This window comes from Rhipicephalus microplus, chromosome 5 (assembly GCF_043290135.1).
Source record: "Rhipicephalus microplus isolate Deutch F79 chromosome 5, USDA_Rmic, whole genome shotgun sequence".
NCBI classification, from domain to species: Eukaryota; Metazoa; Arthropoda; class Arachnida; order Ixodida; family Ixodidae; genus Rhipicephalus; species Rhipicephalus microplus.
This window is the reverse complement of record NC_134704.1, coordinates 38,545,252-38,573,186: the sequence shown is the minus strand read 5'-3', so window position 1 is coordinate 38,573,186 and position 27,935 is coordinate 38,545,252. Positions and strand designations below refer to the sequence as shown.

At 45.1% G+C, this 27,935-nt stretch overlaps 1 protein-coding gene and 1 non-coding gene across 3 annotated transcripts in view; one reads left to right on the top strand and one right to left on the bottom strand.

Annotated features, from left to right (window-relative positions):
* Positions 1-27,935, bottom strand: part of LOC119174687 (glutamate receptor ionotropic, kainate 2) — a 356,865-nt gene that overhangs the window by 157,549 nt on the left and 171,381 nt on the right. The window lies entirely within an intron of this gene.
* TRNAR-CCG (transfer RNA arginine (anticodon CCG)) lies at positions 12,069-12,141 on the top strand. Its single transcript has one exon. It is a non-coding gene; the product is annotated as a tRNA-Arg (tRNA).

Genomic DNA, 27,935 nt, shown 5'->3' with positions numbered 1-27,935 from the left:
AAGGGAGCCCGGAAGATAAATACGAATAGTTTCAGTGCGGCCAATCACGCATACGAGATCCCAGCAATCTTAAGGTGCTCGTGAAGAAGTCTGATTTTTATTATTTGCTTGTCCCAGGGTTTTCCTTCGCTGAGAATTTAGAGAGGCTGTGTTGCTGTGGTTGTGTATCCGCATTACTTCCGTTTCGCTTCTTTTTCTCGTGAGGAAACGAGGCCGTGGCTAAATCTCCGAAGCATAACACATTGCATTCGCATCCTTCTAACACCCTCACTTTTTTTATGCAAATAGCATTGACACTTGGCGCACCGCAGCTGTATAGGTATTCCTCATAATGCAAAGCTGTATGCTACTACCTAACCTAGCCACCATAGTTCAATCTTTCTAGCCTGTCAACACGTTGTTATTTTTTTTTTCTCTGTACAAAGTGCAAGGAGAGCAGTAATTCAGAAGGAGTGAACCTATGGAAGAAGTGAGCCCACGAAAGAAACGGATCAATGCGTAGAGCAGATCCACGCAAGGGGTTGACTCATGCAAGGAGCGGACCAACGCAATCATTGGGCCCATGCAAGGTGTAGACTCACGCATGGAGTGGAACAATGCAATAAATAGGCCCATGCAAGTAGCGGTCCTAAGCAAGAAGCTAACTAATGCAATATTTGGACGCTCACAGGTCCACTCCTTATATCGTGTCCAATATCAAGCCCCATGGTAATAACAGCTGGGGGGGGGGGGGGGGGGGTATTTTCTAAGCGGTCTACTAGAGCGGGGAGAGATTGAACAAATGGACGAGAGAGCCTCGCAGCACTGGTCGATGATCCGATGATTTCGATGATCAAGACGTGAGATTACCCAAGTATTGTGCATAGAGCGGGTCGAGGCCCCACTCTGTCGATAGAATGGATGTAAAACGGTGTCCTCATCACGGGAACTGGATTGAAACGTTAGCGCTTGAACCCAGAGAACCGAATCAGCCTGTTATGCGCCTGACTTGCCTCAATCCCTCGCCAAAAATCACTACCGAATGACTCATAAAATGCGACATGACCTGGCATCCGCTCAAAACATTAACACACAAAAACACTGTTAAAATCATCCAGCTCTGCAATTTCTAGCTTTGAAAAACAATGTCTGTCATATTGATGTTAATCTGCATTAACTGTATATTTTTTTTTATTCCGTTAAAAGCATTTCTGTATCACCTCAGCACGCCTATTGGCTGTTTGCTCCCTCTCGTCTTTGTGTCTCATCCCTCCCGCGTTGTAGTGAAAATAAAAGAATATCCCCCTCCCCCGAGCTAAATTGTGCAAATTAGTTCAACTGAGTGGCAAAAAAAAAACGTTGCGTGAAAAAAAAAGGCAGATCCCACGTACAGTGAGAATCAATGATATGCGAAGCACGAATGAGGAAGGTTTATATGTCGCCTTAGAGTCAGCACAACGTTACGAGGTGGAGGTAAATAACGTCTTAAATGACTTCCGTGTCACTATTAGCATGTTAGGATGTGTCGTTCACCTTCGTCATCTATTCACGTCACGTGATACCAAATTTAGTATATGTGGAGCTGCTTCCTTGTCCATTGACGTCATGTAACACCAAATTTAGTATAATATATGTGGACCTAGCGAAATGGCCGCGAGCGCATCATAAAGAGCCCAATATACTACAACGTAACGTTGACACGCGCGAACGCTGGGCACAGCGACGCTACGTTAGCAAAACGCGAGCACTCTATAATCTGACACCAGGCGCAACCAGCGTCCGTGTGCGCGGCCCGACGGCAACCGGCGCGAAATGTCACATGCTGAATGTCACGCCGTCGAATTACCCAGACAGCACAGCGTCTGCCTCTTTTCGGGACGGAGGGACGCCGGACGCGCTGAAACGCGCATGCGTCACAGCAACGCAGTGCGGAGCACGCGTGCGAGTGTATGGCATGACCGGCGCCTGACGTGGCAACGCCGACGTGACGCGACGAAACGAACGCCGGCGTGCACGCGCGTCGGGTCCCGTCAAAATGCATTGGCGCCTTGACTTTGGCATGTAGTCATTTTCTCACATGACACGTACCTCATTTATCATGTTTGCACCAGTCACATACCTCCGTCATTCATTGACGTCACGTAATATCAAATTTGGCATACGTTAAGGTAGCGAAACGGCCGCGAGCGCATCATGAATGTGGCATGTAGCCGTGTTACATGACACGCATGTCGTGATTGTCGTGTTTGGATGTGTCATATACCTATGTCGCCTATTCGCGTCACGTAATACTGAATTTAACATGTGAAGCTAGCAAAACGGCCACTAGCGCATCATGAGCGTAGCATGTAGTCATGTTGTTACATGACACGCATCTCATGATTATCACGTTTCCACCAGTCGCATACCTTCGTCATCCATTCACGTCCCATAATACCAAACTCGGTATACGCAAAGCTAGCGAAACAGCCGCGAGCACATCATGAGTGTGGAATAAAGTCATAGTCATGTTGCTACATGACACGTATGTCATGATTTTGATGTTTAGGTTTCTCGATTGTGTTCGCCGTGCAGTCATGTCATACCATACCTGTTTTGCAACATATGTGAACGAAACCACCGGAAGAGCAGCAAGACCTTGACACGTAAATCATGAGATGTATGACATACATGTCATTATTTTCATGTTATCACTAGTGAGTTATGTTTCTCATATAGTAATGTTATATCATACCAAGTTTGATATTCATACAATTATCCAAACGGCCAGGAGAGCTAAATTTTGTAGGCGGATAGATAGATAGATAGATAGATAGATAGATAGATAGATAGATAGATAGATAGATAGATAGATAGATAGATAGATAGATAGATAGATAGATAGATAGATAGATAGATAGATAGATAGATAGATAGATAGATAGATAGATAGATAGATAGATAGATAGATAGATAGATAGATAGATAGATAGATAGATAGATAGATAGATAGATAGATAGATAGATAGATAGATAGATAGATAGATAGATAGATAGATAGATAGATAGATAGATAGATAGATAGATAGATAGATAGATAGATAGATAGATAGATAGATAGATAGATAGATAGATAGATAGATAGATAGATAGATAGATAGATAGATACGCTCAAAGTCACCGAAGTTTGCTAAGAAATGCTTCACATATAAAAAAACTAGTGTTTACAAACCGACCCTTTTTACCGTACTTTCATGGCTGGTAGCAAATAATGTCCTGGATATGTTATTCGTGCAACTCCTTACATCTGCAGAACATTCTGTTCTAGGAGAAACCCCACAATTGGAAGGTGCAAGCAGGTATATTCTAGGTATTTACTCGGGGCGGCTTTGAGCTTTCCCATAGTACAGCACCAGGTACTGTAAATCATTAACCACTTCTTCTAAACACACAATTGGAAGGAGTGTTATGCACTATTTAAGCATACTGAGGATCGTGATCCAAGAAGATACAAGGCCCCGCCGCGGTGGTCTAGTGGCTAAGGTACTCGGCTGCTGACCCGCAGGTCGCGGGTTCGATTCCCGGCTGCGGCGGCTGCATTTCCGATGGAGGCGGAAATGTTGTAGGCCCGTGTACTCAGATTTGGGTGCACGTTAAAGAACGCCAGGTGGTCAAAATTTCCGGAGCCCTCCACTACGGCGTCTCTCATAATCAAATGGTGGTTTTGGGACGTTAAACCCCACAAATCAATCAATCAATCAAGAAGATACAAGATAAACTCGTGGATTGAAGGATGACGCAGAGAGTGATGTCATGGAGGCACGCGTCCCTCCCTAACAGTGCACCAAATGTATAGACATTTGGTGCACAACACGCAACGCAGCTTTCAAAGCCATACCGTTCTCCGATGTAGAATAATAGCATTGAATTCTTGTAGACTACAAACTACACTAAGGTCTAGTAGACTGTTAACTACATGGCTAGGCCTTTGGGCCAGTCCGTATGATTTCAACTTTCATTTCGGATTCCGGTAAAGTTATTTCACATCCTCATGGGGTAAATTGAATATGAACGCTCTGCATAAAGATTATGGCATCTGTTATGACTTCTGCCAGTTTTTGAATCTATTATTATGTCGAGCTGCACTGTACATGTTTGCCTTCAAACATTAGCCTATGATTTCCTGACCTGACCCTGTATTCCCTGACCCTGTATTCAACTTAACCTGACCCTGTATCTTAACCTGACCCTGTATTCAACTGCCGAACTTGTCAAGCCACCTCTTGGCGGCATTTTTTCCTTTGGCGTTCGTCTGTGAGATTGTACATGGTGGAAATAAAGATTTGATTCGATTTGATATTCACGAAAAGCATTAAAGTCGCTTTGCTAACTTTCCTATGTGTTTGCTAATCTTTTATTTCGCTTGAGTATATTTACCTCAATGCCAAGAATGAAGAAGCCAAGTCCCTGTTGAGGTGCATTCGTCGTATCTTATTAATATTTATATCCTTGTATACTTCAACTAAAAATAAAAACAAAAAATGTCTCTAGCACAACGTCAAGGTACTAAAGGAGGGCACAAGTTCGTATAAATATGACATATTTCAAGAATATAAACATGAAAACTGCCCCGTTGCAGTTTAGGGCAGTTTAACTCAAGCTTAACTAAAATGGTGTTACTTCAAACGATGTTAACCTGCTCATCAAGCAGAGGTTGAAACTTCTAATGACCGCCATAACGTCTGCCACTCATGCACCGCCGGGGATCATTTATTCCCAGTTGAAGAAGACAACAATAATGTCATGTGTGCGTGTTTCATTAGTTAAGCGTTCAGTTGGTAGTTAGGGTGCATGATGGAACTCACTGTCCATTCAGCCATTCTAGGCAGCATTCGCCAGCACCTTATGACAACTGCCCAGCATTGTAGCCTTCTTCTATGTCCAAACGAGCTTCAGGAAACGATCGCAAGGGCATTTAGCCTTTTTTTCGTGCTAAGCCCCGCACGCCGTGTCTGTAACCAGCAGAGGCTGACGATGACCACGAGGAGGGAAGGCGGGGGCGGACAAGGAGAAATTTAGTCCGGCCATGCGCGAATGCGAATGGGCATCCCGCATTGTGCGCGGCTAATGCCGTCGCGTGGTAGTCAAGGCTGTCCTTCGCGGCGGGAGCTAATATAATGGCCACGAGGCGCGAGAGAAAGGAAAAGCCGCGAAGAACGTCCCGTCACCGTGCCTACGAGCACGCGCAGTCAACGCTGTCGACGGTATCGAATGCTGTGGCCGAAACAGGAGCCGCAGTGGCGGGATTCCGGGTGAATCCCGCTAGCTCTGAAACGGACCGTGCATGTGGACGAATTGATTCTGCAATTTTCGAAAAATTCTGGCCAGCGAAAAGAGCTGGTACGTGGAACTGTGAACTTTAACGAGTCATACTTACATACTAATACTAATATCAGTAATAACTGTTGCGGCTTTACGTCCCGAAACCACGGTATATTTGCGAGAGGCGCCGTAAAAGAAGGCTTCGAAAATTTCGATCGTTCGGGATTCTCTAACGTGTCGCCCAAGAAGCACACGGCCATGCATTTAGCATTTTGCTCCCATCGAGATGCGGACGCCACTGCCGGAGTTCAATTTGACGAGTTCGATCTAATGCATTCCATGCAGCTTTCTGTGCCATCGAGTTTCCGACTCGCTGCCTTGAATTATTTATTTGGTGAAAACCTCTTGCTTCATGCATACACGAAGTCTCAGAAAGGGTTGCAATAGAATGCCATGAGGAGCAGTAATCAGTGCACAGACTAGGATGTCTACTGGATTTGGCTAATTGTCGTTAAATTCTTGCGATAAACTGATGTGAACTTCTTTGCCCTTCTTTCTTTATAAAGAATAGTGTCCGTAAACTATGTGGAACTACATGTTTGTTCCGGATTATGATGATTCTAGTGGATACGTACATACACGCGCACATGCGACAAACACAAGCATGAACGTACACAAAATGAAGTGCGTTTGGAACCTCTCGTTCTTTAAATAAATTGCTAGCTACGTGTCTGCAAGGTTAAGGCTGATGTTAAGAAGGTTGTAGGTAGCCGGCAGATCTAGCCTTGCATAATTTGCAAGCAATTGCCCCGCCCGGTTTCCTCTTTGCTAATTGTAGCTAATGCCCTTTGTTTGTTTTTTAACTAAGCACGAGCACGCTTCTACAATAAAAATCGTGCAAGGCGCGACGTAAGCCTGCAACGACCACTAAGGGTGCAGGATATTCCCGGGTTACCAACGCTGCACCTCACATCGGGACGTCTCTGTCGGCGCAGCTGACATGAGGTAAACGAAAACTGCATCATCATAACGGCCCACTGAGTGCGATGCGCTCTTTATACATGTTCTCTGCCCCTCTGCACTAATGGGGGCTGCGCGCGAGAAAAACAACGCCCTTCCGCACAATTTACTCCTTCAGGCCCAAAATGCTTAGAGCACTACGTCGACTCCAGGGTGGCGTATAGCTCCATGGCAGCGCCTCCCTCCACCCCTTTTTTTTTTCGCCTCGACAAAGATGCCGACGCCCATTTACAGCTCGCCGAATTACTGCGCGACAGACAACTACACCTTCGTGCCATTACAGTGCGGGCCGCGACTATCGAGGAGTGGTGCGCGCAGCGAAGATGAGACACTCCCTGTGACAAGCTTCCTGTCACTCGTTTGCCCCTCCCCCTCTCTCTCCTTTGACGCTGGGTCCTCCTCCCTACCTAACGTCGCATGTCGCGTGATGCGCATCGGCTTTACGCGCGGCCAAACTCGCTCGCCTTTAAAGCGTAGTTACTCAAATGAAGCAACCCCTGTTTTTGCATAAGGGCTCGACGTTAGTCCAGAATAAACTTGCACGTTTGCTGGCGCGAGGCTTAGCGCGTATAGGGGGTGTTTCCATTCTCGCGCGCTTCGGCGGAGTACGCTAATTATTTTGGCAAATGCGGAGTAGAATCCAAAAAAAAATTATCGCTGAATGAGAAATGAATTCGACAGCATTATAGTTTATATCAATTCAGATGAGCTTGAATTGCCTTGTTAATCAGCTCTAGTAGTAGCGGATAACAGCAGCTAACAGTAGCTGAAATCAGTCAGAAACGTATATAATATATGCGTAAACACGGTACGCTTCACACTAATCGATATACGTTCTTTATTTTGTTTATTATAAGGTTGGTCATAGCAGTCAAACGGATATCGTTCAACGCGCTCTATGACAAAACAAGCTCAGCTGGGTAATGAAGTTATATAGGTCAGACGTGAAGCTAACCTATAAGTGATTCCGTTATCGATTGCGACGGAATAATTTTTTTTTTGTGTCACCATGAATGACAAAGGGAGCAATTTACATTCTCCGGGACTTCATGTTTATTCTGCCTTTCTGGGGACAAATTTATAGTGTAGTAGACAGTTCATTCGTTAAACAAAGGAAATTAAATTGAAACTGGGCTGTATTATTCTTCTCGGCAACGAAATGCTGCGAATGGGAAGCCGCGAGGCGAGGTAGCGAAAAAAGTGTTGATATCAAACGCTTGGACAGTTGGCGATCGGTGAATCCGCGGAATCTTCATTTGTAGGTTGTATTTGTTCAATTCAGGTTATTTGGATAGGTCCACGCACACACGCACTTGTCAAAGGCCTACCATTACGTCATCTCCCAGTGACTGTACCCAAGTATTCAGCTGCAAAAAAAAGCTGAGAAAGGAATCACTACGTGCTATAACAAAAGTGTTCGTATGAACAAACCCGTTCAATTATTTAGGGGTCATTTTTTCTATTCATCGCACTTTCAGTTCTTCACTCATGCGGAATTTTCGTGAAGCTGCTTAATGTTCTCATTACCATAAGGTCGCCTGTTTTTTCTTGTTATCTGCTCAGGAACCTCATGAAAGATATTGTACATAGAAAAAAAGCACAGAGTTCAAGGAAATAAACTGAAGAGGAAAACATTCTCGTTCCTCAGCCGGGACTGCGTCTTCTTCACACGCAGACGGTAACGGAGGCAGAGAGAAGCGGAGCATGAGCTCATCGTTGGGGTTAGAATATTGGACGATGAATCAATGCCCCTGATCATTATTTTCTTTCTTTTCAAATTTTTCGTTTCTTATAACGTCGCCTCGTTCCGTCCTTAAAAGACGGGGTCCCCGCAGTGACAGGATGATGACGGCAGTTCGATATGAACAATAGCGAGCGTTCAATTCTCTTTTCACGTTATCATGTTTTATTTTTATCAATTTTACGTCGTGGATGCGTGTTTTACTCTTCTTTTGCGATTCGTTTACTTCGCTTGAGATGAGAACCGCGACCTCAATATACTTCGTCAAGGCGGTAGCTGAAAACGATGTTCCGTGAAAAGAGAAAGAAAACAGCGGAAATCGGTGTGTCTATGTGGGTGTGTGCAAAGTGAGAGGGTCACAAAAGGGGGAGGGGAGGGGTGTCGGAAGGGGCACCAACCATTGTCTTAGGAATCGATTCTCCGGTGCCAAGGCAGCTGTTCGCGGTTGCCCTTTATGGGGCAATTCTCAGCCACGCTCAATAGCAAACGAGCCGTCCGCTCGGCTGCTTCGTCGTACGTAGTCGATACGCAGCGCGCTTGCCTCTGGTGTTCCCGTGTCAACTAACTCCAAGACGCCTTTTTTTTGGAACAGCACATGCCCGACTGGGCCTCACATATGCCGTTTTAAATTTTTTCGAAAGGAAAAGCGGGAGTAAACAAACACGTCTGTAATGATACCAGGAAGGCCGTCTCTCCAGAATTTAAATGCACATGTTTGTCACATTTAATATTCGGTTGGTCTCGATGACTCTCAGGAGATCGACTTGGCGTCGTTGGTCTCTTGCGAACATTGTTCTCAGAAAAAACCCTCGCTGGTCTGTTGCTACTGCGTCAGTCTTTCAGACTTGTGACATCACTGATTCATACATAACATCACAATCACTTATAGGGTCACGAATCTTTCTTCGGGCCTGATGAGAAAACACATATCGCAGTATCAGACACTGATATGCACGTATCAGCCAAATCCTGCAGTCGTGCGTGCCAAGAAGAGTTTAGAAGCGAAGCTCGAAATTTCATATTTCTCAAGCACCCTCTCTTCATAAAGAGGGCCATCCTCAATCCCTTCGGTGCTACGGGCGCCAGCTGTTTGGCGTCGAACAGCAGGTAGCATGCTATTGACATATAGTCGACGTAAATCAAAGGTGGAGTTTGCATCAGATGCATTTTTTTTTTCGCTGGATGTCACCACGCGGGATGTCCCCAAGCGGAGTAATCACTGAATAAATAAAAAATAGAGAACCTGCGCCGTGCTCTGTAGTGGGCTAACATTACACAGTATACACGCTCGCTCGCAGAAATCACAAAGGGGGAGGGCGATCACGTTTCACGAGATGCACTTGTTTCACGAGATGCTTTTGTTTCGTGCTCACTGAAGGGTATTACGCAATAAATACAATCGAAGTTACTTACGAGCGTAAAAAAACATTAACGCACGAGAGGAAGTGAATTACAACTCGCTGCCCGTGAGTTAGCAGCTGATCGTTCATCGTCGCTGTCACTCTCGGTGCGTTCTACGTGTAGTGAAAAATCCTCGATGTCACGACGGTTTCTTTGAACCCAATTGCGGACAGTAATCAGAGGGATTCTCTCAGCCGAACGACTCCGATAACAACGCGTCACTCACTACACACAAAACCAACACGGTGTCACTCGCCACGTTTATCTGAGCGCGAAGAACGATCCGCGCTAATGCCTACTTCACACTGAAACATCCGCTTTCTACAGTGACCGAAATTCCCCTGCCGCCGAAACGCAACGTCGTTCGCACTGGACGCGCCCCGCGCCGCCGAATATGCCATCTACTACGGGGCGAACGCGGGATGGATGTGCTGTCACCCGGTTGTTGACGCGGCTCGCAAACGCTGCTACGCTATCCGGTGGTGTATACTTCGACGATTCTCGTACGCAAGAAGGAAGAAAAGACAGTAATGCTTACTTTGCTGGCAAGTGGCTGTCTTGTAATGCACGAAGAGCAGAAAAACCACCGACGCCAGCAGCGTTGGTGGTTTCGTTTTGCTCTGTAAGACCGCAACAAGCTCGGTCACGCCAATAGCAAGCTCGGTCACCTCTTTCAAGAAATACGAAGGTGAAATAGGCACAGAGTAGGCTAAACTCCCGTTAGTTTCAACATTCAGTTTATGTGCACTGCGGCGTAACAAGTGAGTAGGGCTTGGCCGCCATTTTTCAAAATTCCTTGATTAGCGCTCTTATTGGTCCGCGGTGACCGATTCGGCGGCAGACGCCGCAAAAATCGGTCCGAGAGCAATCGGCGCGAAGAGGGCCCTTTTGGCGGATCTCGCCGCCGCCGAACCGGATTCGGAGCACTTTCAGCGGCCGGAATGCTCAGTGTGAACACCCAGCAAAAAGCGAATCGCTTGCAGTGTGCTGCCTTCTATCAGCAAACGTAAAAACTAAGCGGAGCAGCTTTGGCCAAGGTTTGAATGAGAAAATAGTGAGCCTGCGCTACTTTTAGCGTACCATGGACGTTATGAAACATATGTACTACAAAAGCACTGACTAATGCTATATGCACGTAACCCAAAGTGACTTTCAACTGCAAAGGTCAGGTGATAACCTTTAACTATCCAACGTGGCTGGCGAAAACATTGCGAAGCTGATATGTGCACTCTGCGGGCTATAATTGAACACGCGAGTTACCACGTGTTTTCACGAAAGCTTCACGTCTCGCAAGAACGTATCAGATTTATCACGTCACGGACAGTCTGGAATATTCACTGATGCACAAAACATACGAAGTGGTTTGTGTTCGTTTTTTGCTAATGCGTTAACACTGAGGCTATCACATCTGAACATGGGAGCGTCTGCCGTCTGATTAATGTGAACTAGTATATTCTAGTTCTCTGCACTACTGATCATCCTCGAGGGGACGCTCCTTAATTCCTTTGGGCGGCGCAACAATCTATGAACGTGCCAATACTCGCGGACCGTTGCGGAAATTTTTTTCATTATTTTTTTGACAATGCAGTGAAGGCTACAAACGCAACTCGCGCACAACCTACCGTTATTTAATGTAGTCCTACAGCTGTTTCCTAATTTTTCTTCGTCAGATATTAAGAATACTGCCTTAATTTTTTGCATGAAGCCCCTTGACACACGACTCAGCTCAGAACAGTAAAATATTCGTATTTGTTTCAATTTATCCGCTGTCACTACGAGTTTTGGAGCACATCAGGGGGCCGCATTTTTCACGTGTTCCTCGAATGCCAATTGGACACTGCGTCGACATGAAACACTGATCGCGCAGAGCCATCACTTTCTACAGCGGTACAGAACGACTACTTCGCGTAGTAGTAGTACGTGTGCAAAAACTCCGTTTCTCTAGTTTTCCTGTCATTGCCAAGATAGACGTGTCCCAACGGAAAAATACGACGCGGCCTCCGTGATCAGCTCTGGCACCGCGTCAGAACATCGCCGAAGAGAACGCTTATGTGAGACAAGTGTGTCTAAGGAAGTGAAATACCAAGGAGGCTTCAGACACTTCACACTAAAACAGTTCAGTTTTACTTCCCATATTTTGACTGTGATTTACAAAAAGCTGTGATGGGAAAATGTTATGTTTCGTTCGTTTCGATGCCGATCTTTCATTTTATTGTCCATATTGTTATTTAGGCCAAAGCGTAAAGGTAAACAAAGAAGAGGAAGAGGAAAAGAAAGTGAAGTCCTGTTTTCCGGTGTCTACTGACTCAAAATCGTACTTTTTTTAGTTTTTTTTTCAGTTCCGTACTTTTCATTTCCTCCACAAAAGAAAATCATACTCTTCCGCCGTTTTCAGCTGCGCCATTTGCAGCTGGCACAAAATTGCGGTTTAGAATCGGCTTATTTATGCCCAGCGTTCGTCCACTGCAATCCTGGTGCAGTGGACTAGTTTTAAAAGCTGCGCCGTTAAACCCGAACGCTTCTTTTCATAAAAACACAAAAAACGAAAATACGTTTCCAAAAGGTTTCGACGTTTTTACATTTAAGCGCAGCGTTGGCAATGTTTATTGTAAACGTCGCATGCATAGCTCCTGTGGCCAAATGGATACGGCGTCGGTCTCCGGAACCGAAGATTGTGGGTTCGAGTCCCACCAGGGGCGATTTATTTTTTTCATTTCACTCCATTTCTTTTGTCATGCACAATAAAAGCGGACGAGGCTCGACCGAAAAGAGGCACTCGGTTCACTTGACAAAGGTGCGGGCTCAAATCGCAAGGCTTATGGGTTGACAGTGAATAGATTACAAAAAAAAATTGACCCCGTATCTGCATGTTTTTGCAAATGTCCTCGAAAGACAATAGTCTTGCGTGTGGAGAGAGTGAACAAGACATCTATTTGGTGTTCTGCGCGGGAAAATCGGTGAGTGGTATTCTGGAGGCGCTGCGTTAGAGTGCCTCGAGCGTGCAGCGGAGGCGAACGAGCGCATCAAGTCACATCACACGTGAGACATGATCGCCATCTGGCAGTTTTTTTTTAAAGAAAGCGCGTGGCTTTCAGACAGGTGCGCGCGCCCATCTCAGAGGTAATAAGGTGTAGAACGCAAAGCGACGGGTAGGTGCCACTAGCGTCTCGCCTTAGCAAAGCGTTGGAAACACTCCCCGTTCCGTGCAAGTGTTGCATGGTCAGCGCAGCGTGATAAGCGCTACGGTCCTTAAAATTACCTATGTATGCCTTTTCTAGTAAAAGACACACATGCACAATATATACGTGTTGTTATGGTGCCCCAGACATGCGCAAAAGTTGTTTCTTATTTGACAATTGCACAAGCATGAACGCTCAACCTTGAGCAACATTGGTGGGCCCTGCGGATGGGATCGGCCGTTTCAAGTACCAGATGCTGTTGAGAGTAGACAAACAGAAAAAATGTACAGACAGACAGACAGACAGACCAAAATTTTAGCGTCGAAGGTTCCCAAGAAAGACTATCGTCTTTAAAATACAGAAAGAAACACCCGGTACGCACAATTGGCGTAACATTACTTCAAGCTTACATACTCAATAATATTGATATATTAATGCAACTCGTATCAGTGCAACAATATTGCAACCCTTTTGAAGGTACAATATATTTTGTGTCCTCATGTAGCTTGGTTGGTACTCTACTTAACCACTGCGGACTGAACAGAAGCAATAAACAGTCCAAAGTTGTACCAAATCACCAATATTTATTGCAATACTGTGTGTTAACGTACGATTTGAATACTGCGCCGAAACCTTATATATTTACGATGTCTCGCGCAAACGTCGGAGTCATTCATTTTGCCAGCAGCGGTGGCACGTGTTCCTCAACACAATGAGAAATATGCTTCTCTTTTCACTTACACTCTGACACCAATAACTGTTGGAGCCCATCGTCTGAAAACAACGACATGATTGTGAAACAGGCCGTAATGGGGAGCTTCGGAAATCTTTACCATTTAGTCTTGTTTAACATGCACCCAAGTACACGGGCCTCTGGCATTTCTCCTCCATCGAAACGCGGCCTAAAATCGATCACGTGATCTTCGTGTCAGCAGCCGAGTACCATAGCCGCTAGACCACCGCGGAGGGTATTTATGCACTCAGAAGTGGCTGTAAACATACCAATACGAAAAAATTACAGGATCATTTATGCATTCACTTAAGGTGACTTCAAGGCCAAGGCCACCTTCTATTTCCTCTCAGCCGATGTATCAACGCCACCCGCCCCCTTCGAACGCTTTCTGCACGTAATCTGGTTTAGCACTGCCTCCAAAATTGGGGACGCCTTTACCTATATCTATGCATTGCCTTCGTGATTGGACGACTTTTGAGATGGCTGCGATACGATGCGATGACGTCATCATGGGACGTGCCATCACGTGGTGTCAATGTGACGTCATGATGCTATTATAATTACGTCCTACGTTTTATGGCCTGTGACGTCATCGTGACATCATATGGTGACATCATCTCGCGATGATGTCACCATATGATGATGATGATGATGATAATATTTTTTTTTAATTGCCTGTCCCAAACGCCCCCGAAGCGGAAGACCCTATAGTCAAATTTCGAATTTGATGAGGTGCTTAAGGCCTTACAAGGGAAGCTTGGTTGCTCGGCGGAACTATTGCTAAAGGTAAAGAAATTTTGAAACAGCCACGTAGAGTTACCTAATCAGCCGAGACCCCGAGATCCAGTAATATTGAGAAATTGAGTGACAGATATTGTAGATTACAATGTCCCGATAACGCGGTTCTTAAAGCGAGTCTAAATTAATCCGCTGTCGCATGATTCAAAGACCGAGGTTGTCACATGTTAGTTCATATATTTATTAATTTGGCATTTTTACTGTCTCTGACCAAACTCGAGAGAACACGAGATGAGGAGAAATGCGGACTCGTGAGCCTCGTTAAGGAACGCGCGATATAAATGAAAAATGTGAGACCACAGAAAAAACGAGTAAATAAGTGAAAAAGAACATCTGTTCATCTTCAGGAGATAAAACTTCGATGAAGACTCTCGGCGGACAAGTTGCCAGCATGACGAAGAAAACCACGAAGAAAACCACGAACAAAACAGCGATCCACACCGAGTACTTTGAAAACGATTCAGTCCGTAGAGATACCCGATGCAAAGAACAGCGCAAAGGCTGCAAACTTTGCTTTCTCGATGGAAAGAAACACAGGACGTTGTTTCTGCCCTTTTTTTCATCACACTTCTCTCGGTTTCCCGTTTGTTGAATGTCCGTAGCTGTACGCTCTCTAACCAATTTGTGTTTGCTGTGTCATATTTGTTTTGTTGCCGCAACAAAACAGACCGTTGCCACTTTGCTCTTCTCTGGTGCTCCGAGGGTTTGAAATCAGGCACTCGCCGGAAAGATAGCGCCGGTAACTGTGCGCTGAATCGCGAACAGCACTACCGTGCAGGCTCGTTTCTACGCGTTTCTGAGTGCTTCTTTCCTGGCGTGCTCGCACGTATGCACGTGTAGTTGTACGTTGCAGAAAGGTAAGGCTGTCTAGAAGCGCGAAAAAGTAAACAGCGGTACCAAACAAGACCGTGGCCGCAAGTTGCGCGGTTGAAGAAAATTAAGCGAACTGAGATAACGGCTGCCCAGGTGCGTCGCGTAATAAGTCTTGATAAAGCCAAACCCGTCTTTTTTTTTTTTTCATAGGTACAGAAACACGCCTTGCTGTTGCTTTGGCATTGCTTGTACCTTTAACAATAAAATCAGAGCCGAGTAGAAGAAGCGTAAAAAAGTTCGCATTTGAAGGAAATAAGAGAAACGGGAGTGAGTACACAGTGAGAGAGAAACATTTTCGAAACAGAAAGTACCATTTCGAGTAGTAGCCGCGCTTCGTTATTATCAGGTCGAGTTTCAAAACCGGAGGTGCAACACGGAGCACTACAGCTACACACGTACGCTCGGAGTATCAGCTTCTCCTTTTTTTTTTTTTTGACACTCGGCAACATAAGTTTCCTGTCTCGAGAGACAGAACAAAGATAGCGCGGCATTGAAAAAAATATACAGTTACCGAAATAACAACGAAAGCGAAACACTCCTCAAAACGAAGACGGTACATCTTATCGAGATAGGCCGGGATAGTGAAAAGAAGGCTGCAAAAAAATAAATAATGACAAAGGAAGTCCAGACAGTTCGAGTCCGCGCTGACTTCTCGTACACAGAGTGAACACACGCTCACAGCGTTGCGAAGCCGGTAGCTAGAGGCGGGGTGTCAGCGGGTGTTGTAGAAAGCGAATACTCTGTAACGCGCAAGGCATGAGAAATGGCCACGGAGAAAACAGGAAGGGGGGGAGGGGGTCTGGCACGAACCGGGCGGAGAACGAGAACGAGAAAGAGGTTGAGACAGAGGCAAGAGACGTAGCCGAGGAGGGGTTTGGTGGAAAGCTAGAGCCGAATGTGCGTGTACAGCTACTACTAGCACCATTACAATCGGCGAGGTAATATCATCGCCGAGCGTTGGTACGGCGCGTTCGCTTCGCGAAACCTTGCTTCCGCAAGAAGGGAAGCCCAGCCTTACCGACTACTGTAATAAGAAGTGGCCCGCAAGTCGCACCGCCTTGGAAGGCTCGTAAATCAAGCAAGTGGCCGATATGAATCACCTCCCTCCATTCCCTGTGATACTCTCTTCCTCTCCCCCTTCCCCCCGCACATCCTTCTCTCCCCAGTACTACCAGGGCACTTGTTCCGAGACGCTCAACTTTGTGCTTGAAGTCCCTTTTTTCTCCTTTATTTTCCTTCCCGGAGGCCGAGGCAGCCATACCTTGCCAGATATCTCTGGCAAGAAAGCATGCCTGTTCGCATTCCTCATCTTGTTCTGTAACTGTCGTTTCATTGCTTCTTGCTCTTTGTTCTTCCTTATCCAGTGTTTTCTTTTTCTTTTGCATAACTCTTGTTTACGCTCATACGTGGAGCGTAAAAGTGGAAAGTGGAGCAATTGTACATTTGAGAAACTGAAGCTAAATTACACGATCTGAGCAAATGAAAAAAAACAAACGTAGATACACGTAGAGGACGGTTCACCGGCGCCGATTTTACGATTACCTCACGTCGCGTTCAACGTGCGCTCTCTTATACTTACGACTGCTGAGCTGTATAGATGCGGTACGCCGCTAAAATCTTGATGTCGCCTATAAAGACGCGGGTACGCGTTTGCGTGTTCCATTCTTTATATTTATTTCTTCGGGACTCGGGATTAGTAGCTACACATTACCTCTTCTACTCACTCGTCCACACTTTGCTGCACGGTCAGGCACTGACGATGATTACACTCTCGGTATTTCGTGTGGCCGGGAATAGGCGATTTTATTTTTTTCCGGCAAAAACATTCGTCGAAAAGCAAAAAAAAGAAAGCAACGTACCACAAGCCGGGAGTGCTGTGCCCATCAGGGATAAGTAATTCGCGTCATTTACCCCGCCTCCGCAGAAATAAAGCTTGCGAAGAAATATTGGATGTGGGGCGCAGTGCAAGCCCTGAAAAATCAGCTTTCGGCGAAGTTTCAGCGCAGCAAGTTGCTGTACATAATACATAAACCATGAAGCTTTAACGGCTGAGACCGAGGCGTCAGTGGTTAAGGTAGTGGCGAGTGTGTTTGGAAGTTGGCGATCCTCAAACGTGAGGCGCAGAGAGGAGCCAACAACATTCAGCGTCTGCATTTTTTGTTCCTTTCATACAAGGATACGTTTTAGGAGCGAAGCTCCTTAAGGCGTGGGCTGTGCGTCCCCTGTATGTAGCCACCTCTCGTTCAGTTCTAAGTATTACGCTAGCCACCGCCCGATCTAAAGGGTACAGCCATATCCATCCGTCCATCCGTCCGTCCGTCCATCCCTCCATCCATCCATCCATCCATCCGTCCATCCGTCCGTCCGTCCGTCCATCTGTCCGTCCGTCCATCCATCCATCCGTCCATCCATCCATCCGTCCATCCGTCCGTCCGTCCATCCATCCATCCATCCGTCCGTCCGTCCGTCCATCCATCCGTCCGTCCGTCCGTCCGTCCATCCATCTATCCGTCCATCCGTCTGTCCGTCCATCCATCCATCCATCCATCCATCCATCCATCCATCCGTCCGTCCATCCGTCCGTCCGTCCGTCCGTCCATCCGCCCGTCCATCCATCCATCCATCCGTCCATCCATCCATCCGCCAATCCGTCCGTCCGTCCGTCCATCCATCCGTCCGTCCATCCGTCCGTCCGTCCATTCGTCCGTCCGTCCGTCCGTCCGTCCGTCCAAAAGATGCAAGATGTTATAAACTAGACGGCGGTACGTGTAGTTGATTATGAAAGATGCGAGGTGTTATAAAATAGGAATGATGCCACATATGGCGCGTGTCATCGTTCGATATAGTGCGGCGACGTACGCTAGAGGGAGCGTTGCAATAAAATCGAGTGGGCAAAATGTACGGAGGATTCATGGTTTACCAGGTTTACCTCCGGAGCTTCGCCCACTCATCATCATTCACTTCGTGGATATGGCGGCATTTTTTTTTCAACTAGTAAGTCTTTAGCTGATAACCCAACGTAGGATTACAGCGAGCTGTTGTTCGCTCATTGCTCTATTATCGAAATACAATAATCAATAACCCCGATGGAAGTACTAGTGTGTAGTCAAAATGAACGAATCCTTATTATCCCGTCATCGTTAGCTGTCAAGATACTATAAACGAAGCGTACCTCTATTCTCTAAAATAATCTGCGTTGGCTTGACCATACATAATATCATCGTACTGTTAGCAGAAAAAAAGAAACACAAGAACCACAACAATAACAACAAAACCGAGAAGAAAACAGATTCCACAAGACACTACTTCACTTCATACACAACACGGGCTTAACAGCAGGCATTTAAAACAAAAATGTTACGCCTGAAAGGCAAGCCTTTATCGCCATACAAAAAAGGCGAACAAAACAGGACTCTCGTTAAATATGATGAATAGTCAAAATTGAAGAATAAAAAAAACAGATACAATAGAACGACATTAAAAATCGATGCGCACGAAGAAAAAAAATGTTACGCTACGCGTTCTTTTAAAAACCACGAAACATGTGTCCACCTCGGTGGTACAGTTGCTGACCCGAAAGACACCTTGATCCTGTGGGACATTCGCATAGTCTGGAATTTTCATGGAGGCGAAATTTTAAAGGTTCGCGCACTCTGCTATATCGGTACACTTTAAAGAAAACCCTTACTCGGAATTTTCGGAACTCTTCACTGTACTTTATTTCTAATCATGTCCAGGTTAAATGCTGGCTATATCCTGGAAAGTAGGCGGAAAACGTCTGGTTTCCTGGATATACCAACCACATTAATCAGGACATCGTTAACGGTGATATGTACGTCTCTCCTCACCATAATATAGCAATTTTCGCACGCGAAGCCGCAGCTATTATATTGATCATTAGCAGCAGCAGTAGCAGTCTAACTACGCCCACTACAGGGCGAAAGACTCTCCCATGTTCTTCCAAGTGACCTGGTCTTGTGCTTATCATAGTATTATTATCCCTGAAACGCACGTTAAAAGGGGCAGTCTCAGAGACGGCGATTTGTTTACTGGGAATGCGACAGTTCAGTACTCTAACACTGCCCCAGAATTTTCTCTCTCTCATCCTCTCTCTCCCCCTAATTTTCAATACCAGGATAATTTTAAAACATACTCCTAAAAAGTATCAAAGAAGACATTGCTGCATTCTATAGAGATGCGGCGTCAAAGCAAAGAACGCATTACAATTCACGCAGGCTTGTTCCCACAAAGGAATGTACCAGCTCGACCGTATGCCCAACCTACAGAGCGAATCCGCGTCTGAGCTTTCGAAGGTCTTCCGAGCGACCAGATTTCTCGTTCTGTCAACTTTCGAACAACCGCCTTTTGCGGCAACTCAGAACCCTCAACTCCTTTCCACACCACTCGCCAACCGCGATCCTTCGCCGTATACCACCTGGTCCTTACACGATGTGTACAACTTGTACACGCAGAAAAACCAGCTAGAGTGGCCACAACTACGATGTCAAACTTGGAAACGAACACAAAAGCACAACGAAGACAACAGCCTCGCCCACCAGTGACTGGCTGCAGACAACGCAGGGCCCACTTTCCACAGAAGAGGGCAGAGATGAAGAAGAGGGCGAGGATAGTCTTTAGAAATGAGGTGACCTTCATTCGCTTTAACTATCGGAAAAGGAGTAATAGTGAGGACGATGGTTTAGGTGTTTGGAATCCAAGAAGTTAGAAGATGTGGGGAGGATTCTCTCTTTTTTTTTTCTAGGGCATCCTTTCTCATGACACAAGCCCGAGCCAAAGCTCGAGCCAAAGCCGACATAATCTCTTAGCCAGAGACCGATCCCGTGGGATGTTGGCTGTCGCATCACGGTTCTGCGCTCTAGCAGCTACGCTCCGCACCTATACTTGTTTGTTTGTTACCGGCTTCCCGGAGGACGCGCCTCTTTTGAAAGAGTGTGAGGGAGAAGTACAGAATTGGGCTATCGTGCCCGATGCAACTAAGCTACAATGCAGAGAAAGCCACTTTTGTAAAAACACGGAATGTCAAGAGAAAAGACGTACAGCCAACGAAAACAAATATATAGGAGATGAGTGGGATTTCGACTTGTTAGCTCGCTACCAACCCGTTAAGCGGATGGCTACGAACATTATAGGTAAAAGTAACAGCAGGTAAGCGGAGAACAGAAACACAGAAAACTAATGAAAATGACAGATGAAGCAAGAATGGTAACAAAAACGAAAGTACACTAACCTGAAGTACGATTGAGATATGAACAACGATGAGTGAGCCTGGTCAACTTAACTCTCTCGTAAAAGTATATATTGCAGTATGATGATCGCCGCATCGCTAATAAATTTTCCATCATCAGTATTGGCAGGAACATAACGATTCCTTGGGACTGTAAGATAAGCGCTGTAGCTTGCAAATGATTAAAACAGTCGAACTCAAAACGAAAACTAGCCGCGACAACTCATTTGCATAGGTGAACGGCAATGAGCACTGAGTTTTTTTTTTCTAGTTTTTTATAGAGCTTACATTTACCGAAAAATACCAAGAGCGGAAACATTTATCAAACCTCGTAAAAAAACGTGGACAAGTTCTCGTCCATGTGTAGCGCTTTCGCTCTTTGCCTGCTGACATCGTGTTCCGAGTGCTTGTTTCTCGGGAGAGGAGTAGTTCTGATCACGCCACTGGGCTCCGCGGTCCGTTCTACCTCGGCCTCCTGCGGGTTCCTCGATCTATTGGGAACTGACCAGATCGCTTTGAGTATCAGCCTACCCTCTTGCCTGGCCGTTAGTATTTCTTTACATCTATTCCATGCATGCCTAGGCTCATGAGTTTCTCGTTCGAGGCGCTGTTGGGTATACCTATATAGGGCAACCTCGACTAGCTTTATGATAATAGTGTTGTACTCGTTCAGCCCGGCCTGCGATCATTAGAGTAGACCTGCCACGCAGATGAAGTGACAGAGAGCGAATACGTGTGTCCTCACCATGGCCCCTCTCTCGATTGGTGATTCTCCTTAGATGCCTGAAGATTTGGTCCGTTTTGTTGTAAATATGCTGAATTTAATGGAGGTTCCTACCTCCTGCTTCGATTTGGAAGCCTAAAATTTGTAACTTCACGACCTGCTTTCTCGCAGATCCGTCGTGATAGCGCGGGATAATCTTGGGTTCCTTCCCTGGGACACAGCCCTTGGGTCTTCGACTCCTAACACGATGTTTTCAGACCAAAGTTCCGACTTCACCACTGAAATTCGTAACCCCGTTTCGCCAAGGGTGCTTTACACAATTTCTATTCTCCACTGTATCCTAATCTCCGTTTGACCTGTGTTGCCGTTGGCGCTGCGTATGGTCATATAAGCGACGTATATCGCAAAGGGTATAGCTTCCATCCGCTTCCATTGCCTCACGACTCTGGTCATTACTAAATTGAATAACATGGGTAAGAGCACAGCTCCTTGTGAGGTGCCTCTGTTTCCCAACCTTAGATGTCAATTCTCCTAGCGTGAGGCTCACTTGTCTACCCCCCAGAAACGCCTTCACTATGCGGAGAAGCCTTTGGCCCTGGCCGTGGATAGAACGTCGAGGATGGCCTTGTGCTTTATGCTATGTAGTAGTATTATTGAGTATAAAGGTAAAGTTATCCGTACTGGTTACTTGGTATTTTATATTAAACTTGTGTACGTCGCAGCAAAAGAGCGATGTTTTTTTTTTTTTCATTCGTCTTTTTCGGCGCCATTCGCAAGTTTACTATGCAGTACCAACAAGCTTGAACGCTCACGTTGTCAACTTATATTTACTGTTAGGTCTTACCCTACTGTAATCAACTTCAATGAGAGTTCATTCTTTAGCAATTCCTTTTGCGTTCTTGCGTGTATTAGAAGTAAGCGTGTGCAAGTTTAACCCTCCATAGTGATATTCGGAAAAATTAAGCAAGGAAAAAAAAAAGACACGACGAACTGCCAGTAGTGGGCACTTAGCCAGAACCTTTCGTGGTCCTCTGTGCGCGTCCTCCTCCTGCTTTCGTGCGAGGCAAAACAATTAAACGTTATAAAAAGAGACTTCTCTCGAAGCTATCGTTCCTCAAAAAGAGATGCATTGCCAACAGTGAGTCATTTTTCATAATGAAAAAAAAAAGAAGCTCATAAAGTCGCGAAAGTAAGTCGCTGCCCCGAGTGCCGCCTGCGACTTTCATCGCTGCCGAAAGACATATGCGTTCGCGCTCTCAACCTTGGCCTCTCGCAAATTCACTCATGCCGTACCCGTCTCAACAATAGCAAAGATAAAAACAACAGTCGGAAAGTTCCATGCATCGTTTCTAAAGGAAGCGCGCAGGCAGGACTAAGGGACAACCGTAGGCATCGATGCGTAGTTTATTGTTGGCAGCATTCACAAACAAAGCTTAACATTTTCTATATTGTATAATGTCATAATTTCGCGCATCTAGTTCTTCAGTCAGTTGATTTGCACCCTTTGAATTATAGCGTGTTAAGTTGATAATTGTTGGGGCATTATCTGCCTAAGCCACAATATGACTATGACACATACCGCCCTGGAGGACCTTGAAAATTTCGACCACCTGGTGTCGTTTAGCTTGCACTGTGATTGCACAGTACACAGTAAATGCATTTTGCTTCCATTGAAATGCCAACGCTGCGGATGGGATTGAAACCATGATCGTATGATCAGCCGCAGAATGATCTCCAATGTTAGCCCCACTTACACTGTGCGAATCAATTTGTACTCGCTGTGCTGACAACGAAGCGAACTTTCTACAGAAATGATATCGACACTGTGTCTAGAATGACTATTTCTGACATGAAACAACAAATAGCGAGCACTGCATGTGCGGTCAATGACCCGGAGGTGATGGGTTGAACTCGCATTGACCGGGCTTTGTTTTTCTTTGTCTTGTGATTGTGCGTCTTTTCTGAAGTAATTTCCGTGACGGAAATGCGTCACTGCAGTATTGCTGGACCCCTGCATGAAACACTTTCGTGTTAAAAAAGGGCGACGAGTACCTACGCGTGTAAAATGACAAATTCGAGTCGGCGCCAAGCAAAGGGCAGAAACAAGGAGTCCACGGAGCCCTGAAGAAGGACGAGCGAAGATGGCCGGAAAAAAATAAAAGCGAGTAGCGGAGAGGAGGTGGAGGAAAGAGAGAGAAAGTGCTCGCTAGTTTCTTTCTTTGTGCGGGTCAACTCGAGCGTGAATGACGTAACAAACGGCCAACTCCCATCGTCCCGCCGCGTGTTGTCGTGAGCGCACTTCGTCGACTGTGACGACAAACTAGGAGAAGCACGCAGAGAACTCCGCGATAAGGGCAAAAAAAAAAGACATATAAAGCAGTGTTTTTCAGCGCGAGAAAAAAAAAGAATAACGGAAAGTTCCAGAACAAAAAAAAGTATCTCCCTGGGGCTTTGTATGATTTGTCGTTGCTCTTGTTGACGCTTTCCCGATTCAGCTAAAGCTATACCTTTGAAACGAGGCCACGAGAAGTCTTCTCCTGTGAATCTTCATTTTTTTTTCTTAACCAAGAAATCATCCACCATCCCTCCTTCCTCGCTTTCTTCTCTCACATCTAAGCGCCACCCATGCCGCCTATGCTGCACTTTCGCTGAGTAGTCGTCGTATTTCTTCTACTCTTCGCTATCATCATGACTCTACTCACAGCCGTGCAGACGCCTCCAGCCTTCACACACACACACACACACACACACACACACACACACACACACACACATATATATATATATATATATATATATATATATATATATATATATATATATATATATATATATATATATATATATATATATATATATATATATGTGTGTGTGTGTGTGTGTGTGTGTGTGTGTGTGTGTCGACTTTCCGACTTTCTGCCTCATCTCTGCTACACTTTCTTTTCGGACAGTGGAGCAAAAGCAAACCAAGTGGACGTAGAAGTACAGGATGTACACAGCTACAACACTCTAGTCTATTTTATTTTTGCTCCTCCAGGAAATAGCGCGAAACAAACGCACCGCGTACAGTGACGCGTTCGCAGGGTCACTGGCGTCGCAAGGCGGGTTGTAGTTGTTTCCTCGCTTGCAAGCCATCTCGGTGTGTTTCGTTTAGATACGGTTAATTTTTGGTTCTCTCTCTTCAGGCTCTTTCTTTTTTGTCTGGCTCGTCATCTATTGTTTTCCCGTGACTCTTCGCCTTTTGTTGACTCAAAAAGCAGTCAAAGCCGTCTTGTGCTTTTTGAGGACTACAGTTCTATGTGAACACCTTTACCTTTGCTGCATACGCGTCAGCTCATTGACGGACAATCCTTTTTTTTTTATTCTCTTTCTCTTCTCTTTCCTCTTTCTCTCTCTCTCATCTTTATGTCCCCCTTCTCGTTCCCCCAGCGTAGAGTAGCAAACCAGGCACGTTCCTAGTTAACCTCTCTTGCTGTTCTTGTCCTTTCTTCCTTCCGGATAAGCATTTTTCGTGCACACGCCATAAAAAGAAATGCGGAGTACTCCCTCATCCCGCACCCTAGGTACTCTTCGTATACGTCGTTTGGCAGAGTCCGCTGCGTCGGTTAACGCGAGTTGTTTACAACGGTAGCAGGACACGTTGCTGCTCACTCTGCCTTCGCTATGCCTCCTCTATATCTCTTTCTTTCTCTCCATCTTTTGATCTTCGTTCAAGTTTCCTCCCAGTGTGTTCACATCTCTTTGGTCCTTGGAACTCCGGGAACTTGCGTAGCCCTGTCACCGCAGGAACAAGCTAGTAAGCCTCTTTCACTAGCCCTTGTGCACGTCATTTAATTCAGCCGAGAATGTGCGCGAAGCTCCATTCCTTCATCGTTCTTTCTCTCTATTCCTCTCGTTTCGTGATTCCGTTAACTTTTTCTTACACCTGCCACTATATGCGCCCCGCAAGCTACGCACCTATTCACGTGTTTCAACGTCGAATGTTAGTTTCCAGCTCGGCATTTCATTTCAAACGTCGGTGCTCTACGAAGCCGTTCTCCGCACTTCGGTAACATCCACAGCAAAAAAAAAAAAAAGCCCTCGCAATTCGCTTTCCCCTTCGAAGCTGCGCGTAGTCAGTTCACTGACCTCAGCGGGAGAATACGTCACCCTTGACGTGTAGGTACTTTTTGTCGTCTAATTCTCCATTCTCGCTGCGCCACGAATGGCCGAAATGCGCTGAGATACGGCAAACTACGTCTTAACATCTTTTCCCTTTACTTTCTTTTTTACGAAAAAAAAAGCGACCTGCCATAGGACGGCTGAAACGGTATGTAAGGTGCGTAGAGCGGAGCGCACCTGCATTGACATTAAAGAACGTTGAGCAGCGGCGACGCTTTCGGTGCTTGCACAAGCAGCTCCATTCATTTTCGTCGTCTCTGCACCGTCCCATTAATTTACTCCTTCAGCGCCACGAAAGAAACTAATGAACCAACTAATGTAAAAGATGCGAAACGCAGCACTTCGAGAACCACGGTGCGCGCTTTTAAGTGTAGGCCGTGGAAAGGTGGGCACTACTTCTAGATGATTTTATGTGTTTTATTCGCTTTTTTTTTCAGAATGAGAAGGACAGTGTTCTGCCTCGCTCCCGCATTGAGTCAAAAAAGTGCGTGGCGTGAGGGAATTAAAGGAAGATTCAAGCTGCCTAAACGATCATCGTATAGGTGTAATTTAGGCCTGAACTCTTGTCGCGTGTGACTCAATGGCACCTGTTCTTCGAATACGGTTTTCTCTATGTTAAACAGCAGCGTGGAGGCGCCAAGTGTTTCCAATAAGTATTGCCTAATTATTGATGTGTGTTCGCACGCTTGAAGTAATGCAGCTCTTAGAGTCATTTAGACACAGGGCATTGCAATTTTACTACATCAAATATTGACTTGATGAATTCCATCGATGATATAGGCGAAATCTCAGGTGTTTCTGAAATCTAAGTAAACTAAGAAACGCTGATGCAGCTGCTATGCCACAGAACTTGTTTCTGATATTAACTGAGCACTTTTCATATGTTAGCCTCATAAACATTCATACGCTAAAATTACCAGATTCCTATATCAGAGACAATTGTGACTAGGCCAGATGCCGCGCCTTTTACTAAATTTTATATCGCTGTGATAATTGAAGGCCTAGCAAACTGTTTAAAACCAATTGCTCATGCACGTTCTAACAAACCACGCGTAAAAAAAATGACTTAGCAGCAGAACATTATGCCTAAACTGATAAACCCAGCAGATATCGAGGATGCCTATGAACGGGGAAAAGGCGCAGCAACGCTCATCAGCTACATGAAAGTGCGTAAAGCATTATATACTGGCCATGGTTATTATTTATCGCGTCATTGTGTCATTAGTTTGTTCGTCTAATAACTTTAGGGGAATAAAACGTTGAACAACAAATATTATATCTTCGTTCATACGCAACAGTACTCCCGCTCGATTTTAATTCAGCGGCGCTAGTATCCAATATTTCTAGCTTTCTTATTTGCTATTCTTGATTACACTCGCACGAATCGAGTCCGCAGATGGTATCAATATGAGCACTCGCTCCACTGAACCCATGGTTAGAAAGAAAAATCTAACATCCTGTTGTTGAAGCTATGGCTAACCCTAAAAGCATCGTGCCAAGCCGTTTGATTCGCATGCGATGTCATAAAATAAAAAGTAAATGAAGCGTTGTTAATGTGGGTGCGATTCATTCACACTTATTATGACCATTGATACTATCAGAATGAATCGCTGCAGTACACGCACCATAAACTGAACCCCTGCATCTTCCCAGCTTATTTTTAACTAATGACGCAGACGTGAACCGAGACGTAACGATGCTGTTCATTGATTTCCTCCCTTTGAACACCAAACGTCCTTACAGTCGTTTTCATTGTTACTCGTTGTCCCAAACAACACACACACACACACACACAAAATAAAAAAGCGCTGCGTTACAGAATGGCAATTATAATCCTTTCCTTGATGTCGGTTGATCAATATAATTCTCTGAAAGAACAACGAAACAGATTTTATTCAGGCTCAATATATTGTAACGGAACAATAACAGGCAGTAAATTGCTGAAATCTATCTATCTATCTATCTATCTATCTATCTATCTATCTATCTATCTATCTATCTATCTATCTATCTATCTATCTATCTATCTGTCTGTCTGTCTGTCTGTCTGTCTGTCTGTCTGTCTGTCTGTCTGTCTGTCTGTCTATCTATCTATCTATCTATCTATCTATCTATCTATCTATCTATCTATTTATCTATCTATCTATCTATCTACCTATCTATCTATTTATATATCTATCTATCTATCTATCTACCTATCTATCTATCTATCTATCTATTTATCTATCTATCTATCTATCTATCTATCTATCTATCTATCATCCTTAGAGGAGCAGTGCAACACTGGGCCATAGTAACACGTTGCAATGAAGCCAACCTTATTTATTTCTATTATGTTAATGCAAAGACTTCTATCCACGAACGCTAGCTGGTCAGACAAATATCCAAATTAAACACATCGGCTATTTTTCTAGAAGCATGTCTTCATGCTCTCTAGAAATAGGCAGAGTTCAAAGAACAATCTGTTATAAATTACTGTCATATATATTTCTTGATTTACTTGGATGTTAGCAGTTTTGAGTGGTAGCAGGTATTTCTTTTCATATAGAACATGTATACCCAGAAACAAAAGCAGCGAACCGGCTCCCAACGAAAGAGAAAATACCACAAACAAAAGAAGTTTAGGTTGTTTCACTGAACTAACTAGAAGCAGCTAGAAACAAAGATAATGTAAGACTAACCAAAACAAGCTATATCTGTCTCATGTAAGTGCAGAGGCGACAACTCAAAAGAGACCTCGCGAGCCGTGGATGTATAGTAGGCACACTTTATTTACTTTT